Raw genomic sequence first — 15,878 nt, 5'->3', positions numbered from 1 at the left:
TCTGTATGAGCTGACACAAACTAACCTCTCTGGCCTCCATTACGGCCCAATCTGCCTCGATTTTGAGTAACTTATTTTCAGTGTGAATTTGTGGTATGATTTGAACTGAAATAGAATGCCACTTACCACAATGGGAAGGGTTGCATCACATTTCACTTATTTAATTTAACTCAATAGAGTTTTCATTAACACTTTAATTAAAGTTCAATACTAAACAAGTAATACATTTTCTGTTCTTTTTAAAAAAAAATCAAAGGCATTTCACTCTTGTGTCTCACAAATTACGTTTTCTGGGAAGAACTGCAAATCGTTTAGCAGATTTATTACAGTTCTTTTAGCAAAGTCCAAAGCCCAATATTGTAATTCAGAGTCCAACGGTGACTTCGTGGTATTGCTCAGTACAAAATTTATACAAAGTACACTTTTAACAGATTTAATTGCCAACTGCTAAAGTTACCTCAGCAAAATATTTCCCTCTGTGAGTTAATGAAACCAGCTACCTTCCTGACCCTCCAACAACTTGGAGAAGCAGCTTCTATGGCCCAGCTTTAGAAGTGAGACAGGGCCAATTGAGAAGAAAGTGCAGTCGGGATCAACACACACACACTGTGACATTGCACCTAGAAATATTTTTTCTTTTGAACTTTCCTGGATAGTCATTTTGCCTCTTCTTAGGGGTCACCTGCTCAGCCTTGATGGCTTTTCAGGACCTTCTGGACCAAGTTGGAGGCCTGGGGAGATTCCAGATCTTTCAGATGGTTTTCCTTTGTGTCTCTAGCCTCATAGTCAGCCCTCACATCCTACTGGAGAAGTTCACTGCAGCCATCCCTGGTCATCGCTGCTGGGTCCACATCTTGGATAATGACACTGACTCTGTTAATGACCCTGGGACCCTCAGCCCTCATGCCCTCCTGAGAATCTCCATCCCACTGGACTCAAACCTGAAGCCAGAGAGATGTCGTTGCTTCAGTCACCCCCAGCGGCACTTCCTTCACCTGAATGGGACCTTCCCCAACATGAAAGAGCTGGACAGGGAGCCCTGTGTGGACGGCTGGGTGTATGACCGAAGTGCCTTCTCCTCCACCATCGTAACTGAGGTAAGAGTCTTCATTTACCTCTTGTGAGTACATAGTCTGAGTGTTTAGTGGTAACAGAGGAATGAACATGCTTCTATCCTTTAGTCACTAGGTAGGTGTTTGTTCTTTGTTGTTTTGGCAAACATTAATTACTTCTCGATTAAATGATGCATTCAGAAATAGACATGAACCCTGCTTTCACAGTGCTTTTTTTCTTAGGAAGACCAGGTTCAAGCAAGTATTACATGATATTTGGTAGTGAGTTAGAAACATCTGGAAGCTTAACAAAAATCTCTATGCCCAAGACTACCTCAGAACTATCATATAAGAACATCTGTGGCAAAATTCAGGCATCGATAAATTCTTAAAACTCAAATCGCTGCACTCTGTGGCCAAGATTTAGAATCAGTTAGTATGGAGTGAAACAGAGCATTAATAGAACTTAATAGAACAGATTGAGAGGAGGCTTCTCCAAAAAATTAATGTTTAAACTGAAGTCTGAATGAGAAGATCAGCTAATGCAGAAATGGAAGATTAAGAAGAAGGTAGAGGCCTGATATTAAATTTGCAAGTAATATTAAGGTGTTTCCACTGAGGGCTTATAAGATGCTATGGAGCTCTCCTTTGCTGGTTCTCCTTCTCTTCCAGTGGGACCTGGTATGTGATTATCAGTCACCGAACTCAGTAGCTAAATTCCTACTCATGGCCAGAATGCTTGTTGGAAGCATCGTGTATAACTATTTATCAGACAAGTGAGTATCTCTAGATAATAGCTCTTTTTATTCCTGGGTGTTTTTATCAATTCAAGAATCATTCTTTCATTAATGAAAAAATATCGCAAACTTCACCATCCTAGAGCTACCCCGGTCTCCAATCTTTTAGAAACACAAACAGAGAATTAATCAGTGTGGTGAATGCTGTTTTTTCAACATTAAGTTTTGTATACTAAACACAATAATGATATTTCCATCAGATCTGAAGCACAGCAGGACGGGATGTAGAAAGGAGTGCTGTAACATATGGTTTAGGAGCATGAGAAAGAGTTATCTATGGAAACAGAGAAGATGCCTCGTGGTATGAGACTCAGCCTGTGTGAAGACACAGATGTGGAAAATGACTTTGTTGGCCTTGGTTAGGGCTGCCATGTTCAGTCCTTCCTGGACTCTATGGGATGGATGACGGTGGCATCTTAGAAAATAAGTCTTAGAAAATTTAGAATATTAAAATCATAACAAGAATCTTTTCTGACCACCGTACAAAACTAGAAGTTAAAAACAGGAGATCTTTCACATCAGTTTAGCCTTAGCCTGCAGGGTCCTAGAGTCCCTAAATCCACTGTGTTCTAGATGCTAAAAAGACATCTTACTATGCTAAATACACCTGTTGGCACAAGAAATATTTGTGATGTGTGACAATTTCTAATATTGCAGGCTGTCTTATTTGGTTTCAATTGCTGTTGAAGATTCACTAGTAACAGAGTAGAGAAGACACTTTGTTATGCTCAGGTTATGAACAAGAAGGCTGCTTCTGAGATCTGTTGTTGATTCTTTTAGGTTTCAAGTGTGAAGTTTCACTTGTTAAAACATTCCCTAAATTTCACAATGTGCCCTTTCGTCACGTTTGTTTACAATATATTGCTATCGGTCCCATATTCTGACCTGTACTTGATTCTCAGGTTTGGGCGAAAGACGACTCTCAGGTGATGTTTGCTCCAGCTCGCCATTGCTGACACCTCTGCAGTCATTGCCCCCAGCTTCCTGGTTTACTGCTCACCATGCTTCTTGGCTGGGCTTCCTGTCCCAACCATAATAGCAAACATTACTATACTTGCTAAGTCAACACTTTGGATATTGTACAATTTGACTTGACTGTGATGGTGACATTCCACCTTTGCTTGAGGTCAAAATTCTGTTTGTATTTTCTTTCAGTTTTAGAGTGGATGGTGCCCCGATTCCAAACCGTGGGAACAGCACTAGTAATTTGTGCCATTGGTGTTGCACAAATACTCTTAGGAGGTCTGGCTTTTGCCATTTGAGACTGGGGCACCCTTCAACGGGTGTTTTCTGTGCCATTATTTGTCAGCTTTCTGTTTTCAAGGTATAAGCTCTCCCTGAGTATTAGAAGGTCCTAGAATGAAAGAAGCACGGGAATTCCCTAGCAGTCCAGTAGTTAAGACCCCCACCTTCCAATGCAAGGAGTGCAGGTTCAATCCCTGGTCAGGGAACTAAGATATCACATGCGGCAGGGGGTGGCCAAAAATTAAAATAAATAAATAAAACTTGGGGAAAATAAAAGAAAGAAAGAAGCATGGAATCAGGACACTTGAATTCTGTTTGGTCTTTGCTCAACCCTTGAGCACGTACTCTACTAATCTGTGCAATTCAACAGGCTAAATAGACAGGGTTGCCAAATAATATTATGGACATGAAATTAAATTTGAATTTCAAATAGGCAACAAATATTGCTGTATAATAACATGCCAAATGTTACATGACATGTAGTTACAGTGAAAATTATTCATTGTTTGTGTGAAATTTCCATTTATCTGAGAGTTCTGTATTTTTACGTGCTAACTGGATGAAATGTAGGCTATTTCATCAAATTCAAATTTCAGATAAATAGCAAATAAAATTTTAGTATAAGTATGTCCAAAATATTTATTGGAGTTATTCAGTTTGTTTGATTAAAAATTTAGCTAAGCACATTATACTTTTATTTGATAAAATTGGCACATCTCCTGAATAAGAGGGGAGTCAATAAACCTCCTGTCTGTGTCATCCTTGCATTTTCTTTGTCATGGTACAGGAGGAGTAAATTTTTATTTTCTGGTATAACCTATTAGTGATGAGTATTAGATGGGAGGGAAAAGACATCTACAAGGGAGGAAAAACTTTCTTCTACCTTCTTATATTCTGTGGGCACCTTGGACACAAGAGAGGTTAACAGGAGAAATGCACACAAATGTATTTAACATTTTTACATGTATAAATGAGTCTTCAAAAGGAAAATTAAAACCCAAAGAAGCCATTAAGCCCAAACGCTTATATGCCTTTTCACATTAAAAGCAATAAACTGTGAGTACGTGACAAGACAAAGAGGAAAGGGCAGTAATTTATGGGATAGTGACTAGAAAGCTTATGGAAAAACTAAGGAAAAGTAAGAGTGGTTTCAGTAAGTTTGTTTGTACAGGTCTGTTTGGGCATCACTTCCCAGTCTTTGGTGATAAGATTGTTCTTCCCTTCCTGACACAGAACAGGCATCTTTCTCAGGGGAAATTTTATGACCTACTTTTAGGTAGAAAGGGGGAGGTCGGAGAGTTCTCTTCCTGGATCTTCCACTTCTCGAGTGCAGTGCCTTCAGCTCAAAATAACCAATATATCAAAGCATCATTTTTTTCTATAGCACATCCCGAACCCTTTCATATTTATGGACAAAAGTTATATGAAAAACTGGGAAATATGAGTTAGTTGTACACTGTCCTCTTTGATTAGATGGCTGGCAGAGTCTCCTCGGTGGCTGATTATCACCAACAGACCCGAGGAGGGCTTGAAGGAACTTTAAAAAGTTGCACACAGGAATGGAAGGAAGAATGTTGGAGACACCCTAACCATGGAGGTGAGGAGGCTGAGAGGTGGTTATGGAATATAGGGAAGATATAACCTAACGTCTATAGGTAGGTAGTATCTGTAAGAAGAATGGCAGGTAAGATCACAGGTGTGGTTGTGGGTCTTCTGACCTTATCAGCCTGGTTTTCAAAGAGTGTCAACATCATTTGAGCTAAAATTAGAGAAGGATATGCAGTTGCTAAAGGACTGGACACATATCTTAGTCAATGGAAGCAGAAAGCACTGAGCAATAATAATGAAGACTGTGTTTTGGTCTCAGTCTATGTAAGAGAAAGTAATTTTTAAAAATTCATTCTTTTCTAATTAATGTTCTGACGACCATTTTTCAGAGCAGCAAAGGTAATGGCAAGAAGGATTAGAGACCATACAGAATAGAGAACAAGGAGGTTCTGCTGTCAGTTCATTCACCCACGCACCCTCTTTCATGGTCTATTTAGTGAGCACCCACCTGTGGCAGGTTCTGTTCTGTCCCAGCAAGTATGGTGTGACCACCATCATGAAAATCTACATTGTGTACAGTTTACATTCTACATTACAAGTTCCAAGAGCAGAAATGAGTCAAAATGTCTCAGAGAAGCTTTCATCTTATTTTCTCTCCTAGGCATAGAAGGTAGATACTGTTTCAGATCATTAGTTAAATCATTCTTCATGTCATGCACATATATAAAGTGTGTATTGAAAAATTAAATTGTGCCAGGCATCATGCCAGATCATAAATAATAGAATAAGTCAGAGTCCCCACCTTCAAGGAGCTGTCCTATTAGTATGAGAGAGAAAATTAATAGACACTTTTTAATCTAAATGTTTAAAATGATCAGAGACTGTAAAGAATGCTAACAGAGACAAGGAATAAAACATCTACCCCCTTTCACTGATAGAAGAGCAAATTAAAAGTTAGGCACTCAAAAAGGAGAAATAAAACATGAATGTAAACATGTAATCACACATAAAATAGAGGTTCCTACAGTCCTAGAAAAATGAAGAGGTCCTTTGGGTGGTGGTGGTGGTTTAGTTGCTAAGCTGTATCTTGCAACCGTATGGCTGCAAGGCTCCTCTGTCCATGGGATTCTTCAGGCAAGAATACAGGAGTAGGTTGTCATTTCCTTCTCCAGAGGTCCTCTAGAAGGTTTCAAATAAGAAAAAGGAGAACACTCCTGAGAATTAAGAGCCCACTGAAGATGGTGAGAAGAAACCAGTTTCCCCAGAGATGCAGCCATTAAAGAGACAGTGGCACTGAGGGTTCTTGATATGAATGGGAAAGTGTTGGCTTGTGCTTAAAAAAAAAAAAAATGAGGGAAGTGAACCTTGAAATTTGGGTGGGGCTCTGAAATTCAGTTCTTCTGGCCCAATGCAAAGGAAGAAAGCTTAAATACCTACAGGCCCAGGCAGATACAAAAATAAGTTATATTAGCTGGAAGCAAGAAAAGAGCAATTCATAATCAAGAATGACAACTGACAATCAGCTCAGTGACAACAGGGAACAAAAATAGCATGGCACATGAGTAGCAGTTAAAGTGTAGTTTATGCAAGAGTACCTTAAACTACATTTGAATGAATGGATAGCTAATGGGCTTTCATTTAATTGTTTTATTTTGTAAAGATAATTTAGAAATTTGTGATCTTTGTCCTGTTTAATCCATCTGATGGGTAGCCAAACACATCTGCTCTGAAAAATCCTTCTAGCTTAAGGCTGCTCCACTTTATATCAATACCGATCAATTGATTACTCCAGATTTCCAAGAAGGGTGGCCTTTCAATTCTCTGAATCCCCTTTATCATGAAGTTTTTCTAACGAATTTGGTGGTATAATTTTATTTGTGGAGCTGGAATGACAATGGGGCTAATAGTATTTGAATAATTAATAAATCAATAACCTCCTGAACCATGTGAGATGGAATTTCATGTGTACACTTGTGGCTTCTGTACAGCCTTGGAAATCCTTGTGAGAGAGGCATTTTTTTCCCCTCCTATTTTTTCTGATCCTGATTCCTTTTTCTGAGGTGTAAGTGTCATATAATATTATAATAGTTTCAGATGTAAACATAATGATTCAACATTTGTATATTGCAAAATGATCACCACAATAAGTCTAGTTAGCATCTGTCATCAAATAGTTACATTTTTTTTCTTGTAAAAAGAAATTTTAAGATCTACTCTCTTAGAAACTTTTCAAATATATAATACAGTGTTACTAACTATATTCACCATGGTGCACATTACACCCCCAGGACTTTTATATTTTCTAACTGCAAGTTAGTATCTTTTAACCCCCTTGACCCATTTCACCCACCTACCCTTTAAACCCTACCTTTGGCAAACACTAGTCTATTCTCTGTATCTATGAGCTTGGTTTTGTTTTGTTTTTAGAGTCTACATGTAAGTGAGATCATATGATATTTGTCTTTCTTTGTCTGGCTTGTTTCACCTAGCATAATTGCCTAAAGTTCCATCCATGTTGTCAGAAATGGCAAGATTTCCTTCTTTTTATAGCTAAATAATATTCCATTAGATATATAAGCTACATTTTCTTTATCCATTCATCCATTAATGGACCCTTAGGCTGTTTCCCTATCTTGACTATTATAAATAATGCTGCAGTGAACATGAGGGTGCAGGTATTTTTTTAAGTTAATGTTTTCATTTTCTTCAGATAAATTCCCACAAGTGGAATTGTTGGATCATATGGTAGTTCTTTTTTTAATTTCTTATGAACCTCTATGCTTTTTTTCTATGCTGGCTGCACTAATTTACATTCCTACCAACAGTATGCAAGAGTTCCCTTTTCTCCACATTCTTGCCAATACTTGACATTTCTTATCTTTTAAATGATAGCCATTACAACAGATTATATATCAGTGTAACTTTTATTTGCATTTCCCTAATGATTGGGGAGGGGCTTCCCTGGTAGCTCAGCTGGTAGAGAATCTGCCTGCAATGTGGGAGACCTGGGTTCCATCCCTGGGTTGGGAAGATCGCCTAGAGAAGGGAACGGCTACCAACTCCAGTATCCTGGCCTGGAGAATTCCATGGACTGTATATAGTCGGACATGACTAACTTTTCACTTTCACTTTCAGTTTCAGTGATTAAGGATGTTGAACACTTTTTCATGTATCTATTAGCCATCTGTATATCTTCCTTGAATAAAAATGTCTATTCAGACACTCTTCTCATTTTTTAATTGGATTGTTTGGCTTTTTGCTATTGAGTTGAATGAGTCCTTTACATGGTTTAGACTTTAATCCCTTATCAGATACATAATTTGCAAATATTTTTTCTCATTGTGTAGGTTGTCACATTTCTTGGGGTTTCCCCGTTGACTCAGCAGTAAAGAATTCACCTGCAATGCAGGAGATGCAGCAGGAGCAGCAGGTTCGATCCCTGGGTGGGGAAGATCCCCTGGAAAAGGAAATGGCAACCCACTCCAGTGTTCTTACCTAGGAAATCCTGTGGACAGAGGAACCTGGTGGGCTACAGTCCATGGGATTGCAAAGAGTCAGACACAACTCAGCAACTAAGTGCACACATTTTCTTATTCCTAGTCATCTTTTTAATGAGAAAGAAATTGAGGCTTAGAGATGCCCTATTACCTTCATTAAACTGTACATTTAGCATTTAGTAAAGCTATTGCATAATGACAGGTAATAAAGTCTGGGTGTAAATCATACTACTCCAATATCGCCCCTGATTTTTGTCCTCAGATTTAGTTCTAGGCATCTCATTCATGGAGGCACAACATGCTAGGGTTTCCCTGAAAGAGGCTAACCCAAGAGCCAAAATTAAGTCTCTCAAGGAAATTACTCTCCTCCTTCCTGGAAAAAAAAAAAAAAAATTCTGCCAATAGTCACCTGAGAAGCAAGCTCAGTGCCAGACCTTCATGCCCCTCTGGTACAAGTGAAACTTCGAACCTAAATCCAATAACTCTTTCTTTAGCCCCTTCCTGACCTAAATCTATAACCTTGACATCCCTTTTGATGCCCAGCAGGCAAACTGAGTCTCTTATTGAAATGTCCTTGTCACTGCACAATTTCCCCTTACCTCCCTGATTCTCCATTCACAGTACTTTGCATCTTCATTACTCATCATTACATCTTCAGTGGCTATATTTTCCAGTAGAAACAAAGGGGAGTCATCTGTTGGGGGCCTAATACTGCCTACTGTTGCGTGAAAACCGAATAGTTTGTTGCTGTTTCAAAGGTCCTGAGATCCGCCATGCAGGAGGAGCTGGAGGCAGCACAGACGAAACCATCTGTGTTTGACTTGTTCCGCACACCCAACCTGCGTAAAAGGATCTGTCTCCTGTCCTTTGTGAGGTGGGCTTCACACAATGCATGAGGGATGTTAAAATAGTGAAGACGTGATTGTATTTGTTATTTCAGCATCTATAACATGCTAAAGAGACAGATTTGAGATTAAGCATGAAGAAGTCAAGAACATGGTTGCTAGGTTTGGAGAAAGTAAAAGGGTTATGAAAAGACAGACACAGAACCAATCATACAGTGAGGAGTTCTATTTATCACATCACCCTAAAGGCTTATCACTAAAGATGTTGCTGAGAATGTCAATCATGGCACAGATCTTGGCTATAAGTTTCTTCACTTGTTTTCATGTTCACTGAAGTAAAACTATAAACAAAAAGTAAGGCATTCAGATGCATGCAGTTCAATGAATAGTTCCATATATAAGTATATAACCATCACCCAGATCAAGGTTTAGAAAAAAAGCTAAAAGTCTGGAAGGCCCCATTATGTCTCCTCCATAACAAAACTCCCTGCATTCCCCCCAAAAGTGTAATAATAATTATGACTTCCATCATCATATAATTATTTTGTGATAATTTTTAAATCATCACCTCACAAGGACATTGTTTTTATAAAGTCCCCAAGATTTGTTTTAACCAGGTATGTTAAGACATGAAAACTTGGAAATGACTGTCATGAAGGAAGTTTTACTCACAAATCCCTAGAAAGAGGAAGTATGTGACAAGCCAGATGGGGCCATGCAGGGAAGCACCTGGGTCAGTCGGAAGAGGATGGCCCCAAGCCTTTATTGGGGTTTTGTGGGAGGGAATGAGAGGAGGTTATGTATCTTGAGTAAGCTGAGGGTTGGACTGTTTGAATAATTTCAGCAGGATCCGTGCTGTAGAGATGGCTCTGAGTGTCCAACACCTGACCCTGGAGCTATTTAGGGCAGGGAGAATATTGGCTTGGTGTGAGAGTTTGATAAAGGGGATGCTTGGGGATGTGGGCCCTGGATTGGTGGTTTGTATACCCAAGGTATACTCACAGGGGAGCAGTTTGCCACCTTATCAGTGAGCCCTGGAAGAGGCAGACTCTCCACGATCAAGGCCCCTTCTTCCAGTGAATCAAAAATACAGAAAATTTTACAGTATAATCAAAATTGAAATATTCTACAAATCAGACCATGTCTGAATACTCTAACACCAAGCCTTAGCTTACTGGCACAATATCATTATTTGTATGATTGGAGAATCTAAACTCATGACATCTGTCTTACCTCTTCTGTCCACCCACAGACTTCTAACCACCATACCAGTTTTTGGCCTATCCCTCCACCTCCAGTTTGTGGGGGAAAACATTTTCGTACTCCAAATTCTCTTTGGCATAGTCCAACTTTGAGGCAATTATGCTGCAGTTTTAGCACTGAATCACCTGGATCGCAGAGTAAGCCAGATGGTTTTCATATTCCTGCTGACCGTCTCCATTCTCCTCCTGATCTTCATACCCCAAGGTGAGAAAATAACTCAGCATTAAAAATAGGTTTCTCAGCATCCTCCCCTCAGGAACTATATGGATCACACCTAGCTAAAGCCGGAAGGAAAGCAGCATTGTGTTCTAAGGATTCCCTGAAACCAGTCTAGGGGGTTAGTAAAGCTTCTGCACTTACATTGCTGGGAAAAGAACTGTCAGAAGAAAGTAATTCTCCTCTGCCCTTTTAAGTTCTTCTGTCTGGACTAAGAATTTTTTTTTTTTTTTTTTTTTTTTTTTTAGTTGGAGGCTAATTACTTCACAACATTTCAGTGGGTTTTGTCATATATTGACATGAATCAGCCATGGAGTTACATGTATTCCCCGTCCCGATCCCCCCTCCCACCTCCCTCTCCACCCAATTCCTCTGGGTCTTCCCAGTGCACCAGGCCCGAGCACTTGTCTCATGCATCCCACCTGGGCTGGTGATCTGTTTCACTATAGATAATATACATGCTGTTCTTTCGAAACATCCCACCCTCACCTTCTCCCACAGAGTCCAAAAGTCTGTTCTGTAATGATAACCGTATATGCAAAACAGAAAAAGAGACACAGATGTACTGGACTAAGAATTAAATTGACATGAGACGAACTAACAGGAGAAAATCAAACAAAAGTTTAATAACATGTATAAACATGGGAAAGTGAAAGTGTTAATCACGTGGGAGGGTCTGACTCTTTGCAAAACCATGAACTGAAGCCTCTGTCCCTGGAATTCTCCAGGCAAGAATACTGGAGTGAGTAGCCATTCCTTTCTCCAGGGAAACTTCCTGACCCAGGGATCAAACCCAGGTCCCATATTGTAGGCAGACTCTTTACTGACTGAGTCACCAGGGAAGCATGAGACCCAGGCAAAATTGAGTAACCTATCAAAATAGCCAAAGCCCCAACCTTCAATACTGTCTTCAGCTAAAAACAAAAGAGAAAAATAGGATGTTGAGGGGTAGTGGTTTAGGACTTCAAAGGGGAGGTAGGCAATTCGCCTGGAAATGGAAAAGATGTTTGATAAACAAGTGTTTGCTTGGCCATGTAGAAACAATGGGACATAGAGTGGATGCTGGTCTCTGGGCCCCGCTGAGTTTCCCCCACCATACCTAGCCCATGTTGTCTGCAGACATTTCCAGTTTTAGGTCTATTCCAGGACTAAGCCCTTTACCTAAATTCTTTCATCAGCTAAGGCGGAGGGAAAAAAACAAGACTTCCTGAATCTTCTATTTCTCAAAACTAACCAACCTAAATTAACCTTCATGCCAAAGAGACACATTTTGGGGTGGCGAGTTTTGCCCCCCTACAGAATCAAACGTAATTAAAGTCGGCTCAGACATATGATTGTATTCATCACATCTGAGAAATATCTGGAAACTGGTGCCATCTATTATTGGCAGTTACTCTAGGGCAGCAATTAATCATTTAGTGGTGTTGGTTTACTGACTAAGTTGTGTCCAACTGTTTATGACTTCATAGACTGTAGCCCCATAGACTGTAACCCACCAGGTTCCTCTGTCCTTGGGATTTCCCAGGCAAGAATACTGAAGTAGGTTGCCATTTCCTTCTCCAGGGGATCTTCCCATCCCAGGGATTGAACCCGTGTCTCCTGCATTGCAGGCAAATCCTTTACCCGAGCCACCTTTGGCCAATCATACTTTACAGAGTAAGCAAGGTGGGTCTAGACCTTGTAATAGGCTCTCATGTGAGGACACAATACTGTCACTTCCTCTGACTGGGCTCTTTCTTGGTTCTATAGCTTCACTGAAAATGTATCCTCTGATCTCTATATAACTACTTATATGTCTCATGTCTGGTCACCATTAGGGCAACTCTAGTTTAGGGGTGTCATCTTAACTTCAAGAAAATAAAATTCCCTGTCTTCAAGCAGAGAAGAGAACAGTAGGAACAAGGCAGAAAGCAGTTAAGAGCCTGTCTTACTATCTATTTTACTAAACTGAATAATCATATGTAATGAAGAGGGAAACCCAGCTGTTCACATGCTTCACCTAACTCCCAGTGCAGGGGTGCACTTTATGGGATCCCAGATTGTTGGGGTTCCACTGCTCACCTTGAATATTAACAGTGATGCAAGTTTGCTACATAATGACAGAGCCCACTCCCAGTATTGTAGCACTCATAATGAAATTTCCTTGCAGGGAAGGACATGTAGGCATAGAAAACAGACTCTAAAATTTCCCTTCTGTTGTTTCCAAAATCAGACTATTTTCCCAATAGAGATTCTTATATTTGATTATTGAAACATTGTCCTAGATAAAGACACTCTCCAGATTATCCATTAATACAGGAGTCCTGTCCTTGTATTAATCTCTTCTGCAATACTGCTGCTGCTGCTAAGTTGCTTCAGTCATGTCCGACTCTGTGAGACCCCATAGACAGCAGCCCACCAGGCTCCCCCGTCCCTAGGATTCTCCAGGCAAGAACATTGGAGAGGGTTGCCATTTCCTTCTCCAATGCAGAAAAGTGAAAAGTGAGAGTGAAATCACTTAGTCGTGTCTCTGCAATACTAGCCCATGTCAATATTGTGAAAGCTCCTAGGTTTTAATCTGTTGAGACATGGATGAATCTTACACCCCTCAGTTATTGCTCACATGACAACCCTACATTCTACCTGAGGGGCAGAAGAGACACTGAAGAAACTAAATGAAATCACGTTCTGCTGGTCTCACCTTCTCTCTCCTTTTCTGGCAAATCTCAGAGAGGCAGGGACAGTTGATGAAATAATTCAGACCCTGTTATTCACCATAAGTCATAAAATGTAGCTAAGTCACATTTCTCAGCCTATTAAACACCACACATTTTCAGCCTCTGTGTAGTTTCTGTTCTGTGCATTTTACACCAGAGAACAGCTCCAATAAGGTCTTCTTCATTTGATCAGGCTTCCCAGTTGTGCAGTGGTAAAGTCTCCACCCGCCAAGGCAGGAGACACAGGAGACACAGTTTCCATCCCTGGGTTGGGAAGATGTCATAGAGTAGGAAACATCAGCCAGTGTTCTTTGCCTGGAAAACTCCATGGATAGAGGAGCCTGACAGGCTACAGCCCATCGGGTCGCAAAGAGTCAGACAGGATTAATCATGCATGAACAGTGTGTGCAGGCTCTATGTCATTATCTCTATCTCATTTGTAACTATGGAGATGCTAATTCCTTCAGCTCAGATTGCCTGAGGCTCACTGGTTTTCTTCTCTCCAGACATGCAGACCCTGCGTGTGGTCACAGCAACTTTGGCAGTAGGAGCTTCTGGTGCTGCATTCTCCAGCTGTCTTTCTCATGCATTTGAACTGACTCCTACTGTACTCGGGTATGAAAATTCATGGATACTCTTTCAAAAACAGACCTCTGCCAGCTAACTGACACTTATTGGAGGAGGAAAACTAAGATTGGTTAGTTATCAAAAGTAACCAAGTGTAATAACAAAAACCTAACAATTTATACCCAAAGATTATTTAAAGTTTTTGCCAGACACTGGGTGAAGTCCTCATGTGCAACATCTCATGTGATCTTCTGAACGACAGGAAGGGAAGATGTCATGAGTAACGGTAATTCTTAATGATCAAACTGGTCATAATGCACTTAACTGCACTTGAATTTGAAGGAAAAAAATTGCTAGCAAATTAAAGAGAAAATTTCAAAAGGAAGCATATGTGGTCAATCTTCTGCACTGCTATGCTGTCTCCCATAATCAAAGTAAAGTAATACATCACAAAATCACATGTGTAGATTTTTACCTGACTTTCTTGGATTATTGTTTACACCCCAAGGGTAACAGCTCTGGGAATCATAGGATTTGCTTCTGCTACTGGGACAGCCCTGGCTCCTCTCTTGATGATCCTGTGTATTCCCCACACCTGTCCTTGACCATCTACAGAGTCTGTTCCATCCTTGGTGGCTTTGTCATCCTACTCCTTCCCGAAACCAAGAATAAGCCTCTGCCCAACTCCATCCAAGATGTGGAAAATGAGTGAGTAAACCCTCTAAGCATCCCTTGGGGGAGCTGTGCACTCAGGGTCTGTGACGAGGAGGGAAAAACATGAGTTGAGACACTGTCCCCCAAACAAGCTAAGCTCTAAGCTATTTCCAGGTGATCAGTGCCTTTGGTTTAGCTACAGTCTCATCCCTCCCCACAGTGACCTCAGACTCCCCCACGCTTCCCTGGATCACCCAGACCAACATCAGTATGCACCAGTAGGTTTAGTGGTGAAGAAGCCAAAATTAGATGCCTTGGTGTGACATACACACCCCTGAAGGTGTTTCACAAACATGCACTGATCCAAACACTGGATTCTCATCCCTCAGACCCTGGCAGACCTCAGCCCAGTGAGGGCAGTAAGCTCTCTGAGACTGTTGGTGCCTGTAGGTCTGTGACCTTCTCAGGTCACTGAGGACCTAAAGGAGACCAAAGAGAAGACAAGAGCCCCTCCCCTCCCCCCGACCCCCCCCCCCCCCAACACACACACACACACACAGTACATCTCCGGGAAAGAGTCCTATTTTGTTGCTTGTGAGATTCGGACTGTCTGACTTTCCCTGGAAATGAAATGTTACAAAAAGAGAGAAGAGTAGTAAATGTTGGGATTTTAGGTGATGAAGACTGGGAAATGATTCTATGACTTTCTGTGTACCATTTGCCTTTACCAAAAACTCTTTTGACCAATGCAAAGATGTCCGAAGGTAAAAGTAGAAAGTATCAAAGCTTCCTTTCCAAATTTTGCTCCAGGAGTTTGGTCTTTCATTCACAAGGTTTACTCCAACCCTTGGGGCATGGCTCACGGTTTACAACCAAAGCTGTTTGGCAAAGGATAAGCTTGCTCCTGAGGATACAAGACATATATGCTTATTTGATATTTTTTCTTTGTTGGTTTCATTGTAATTTTTCCAGGCGAAAATGTTCAAGGAGAACAAAGCAGGAAGAAACCTTCACGCAAGTGACAAAATTTTAAGGAATTCCATTAAGTAACTGCTGATTCTAGAGCATAAAAAAGGGGGGGAAATGAGGTAATGTTAAGATGCTGGAAATCTTTGTAAAATAAATAAATATATAATAGAAAAAATTGATTTTTTACAATTGTGGTACTAAATTATGAACTATAAAATATCTCTGATTAACCATAATTTAAAAATGTGAAGAAAACCATAATATTTTTAAAAGATTTGAATACTTGTATAATTGTAGATAATTAGCATGTTTCTGAATAGGAATGTAGAATGGAACTGAAAATAACTAGTCTTCCCCTAATTAATCAGTAGAATAATTGATGTAGTAATTACAATGAAAACCAGATACTTTTGGAAGAATTTGAAAAATAGTTTTAAAATTACCTACAATTTAATAATAAGCAAGATGATTCCCCAAAAAAGGAGATCATGAGGTGAGAGGGTGCTGGCTAGTCTATGGAGTAGCATTT

General features: G+C 40.2%; 1 pseudogene; it reads left to right on the top strand.

Annotated features, from left to right (window-relative positions):
* Window positions 1-695: 695 nt before the first annotated feature.
* On the top strand, window positions 696-15,413 carry LOC133067821 (organic anion transporter 7-like; annotated as a pseudogene).
* Window positions 15,414-15,878: the final 465 nt, after the last annotated feature.

The sequence above is a fragment of the Dama dama genome, chromosome 2, assembly GCF_033118175.1.
Source record: "Dama dama isolate Ldn47 chromosome 2, ASM3311817v1, whole genome shotgun sequence".
NCBI classification, from domain to species: Eukaryota; Metazoa; Chordata; class Mammalia; order Artiodactyla; family Cervidae; genus Dama; species Dama dama.
Note: the sequence above shows the minus strand (reverse complement) of the source record. Positions and strands in the feature narration are given on the sequence as shown.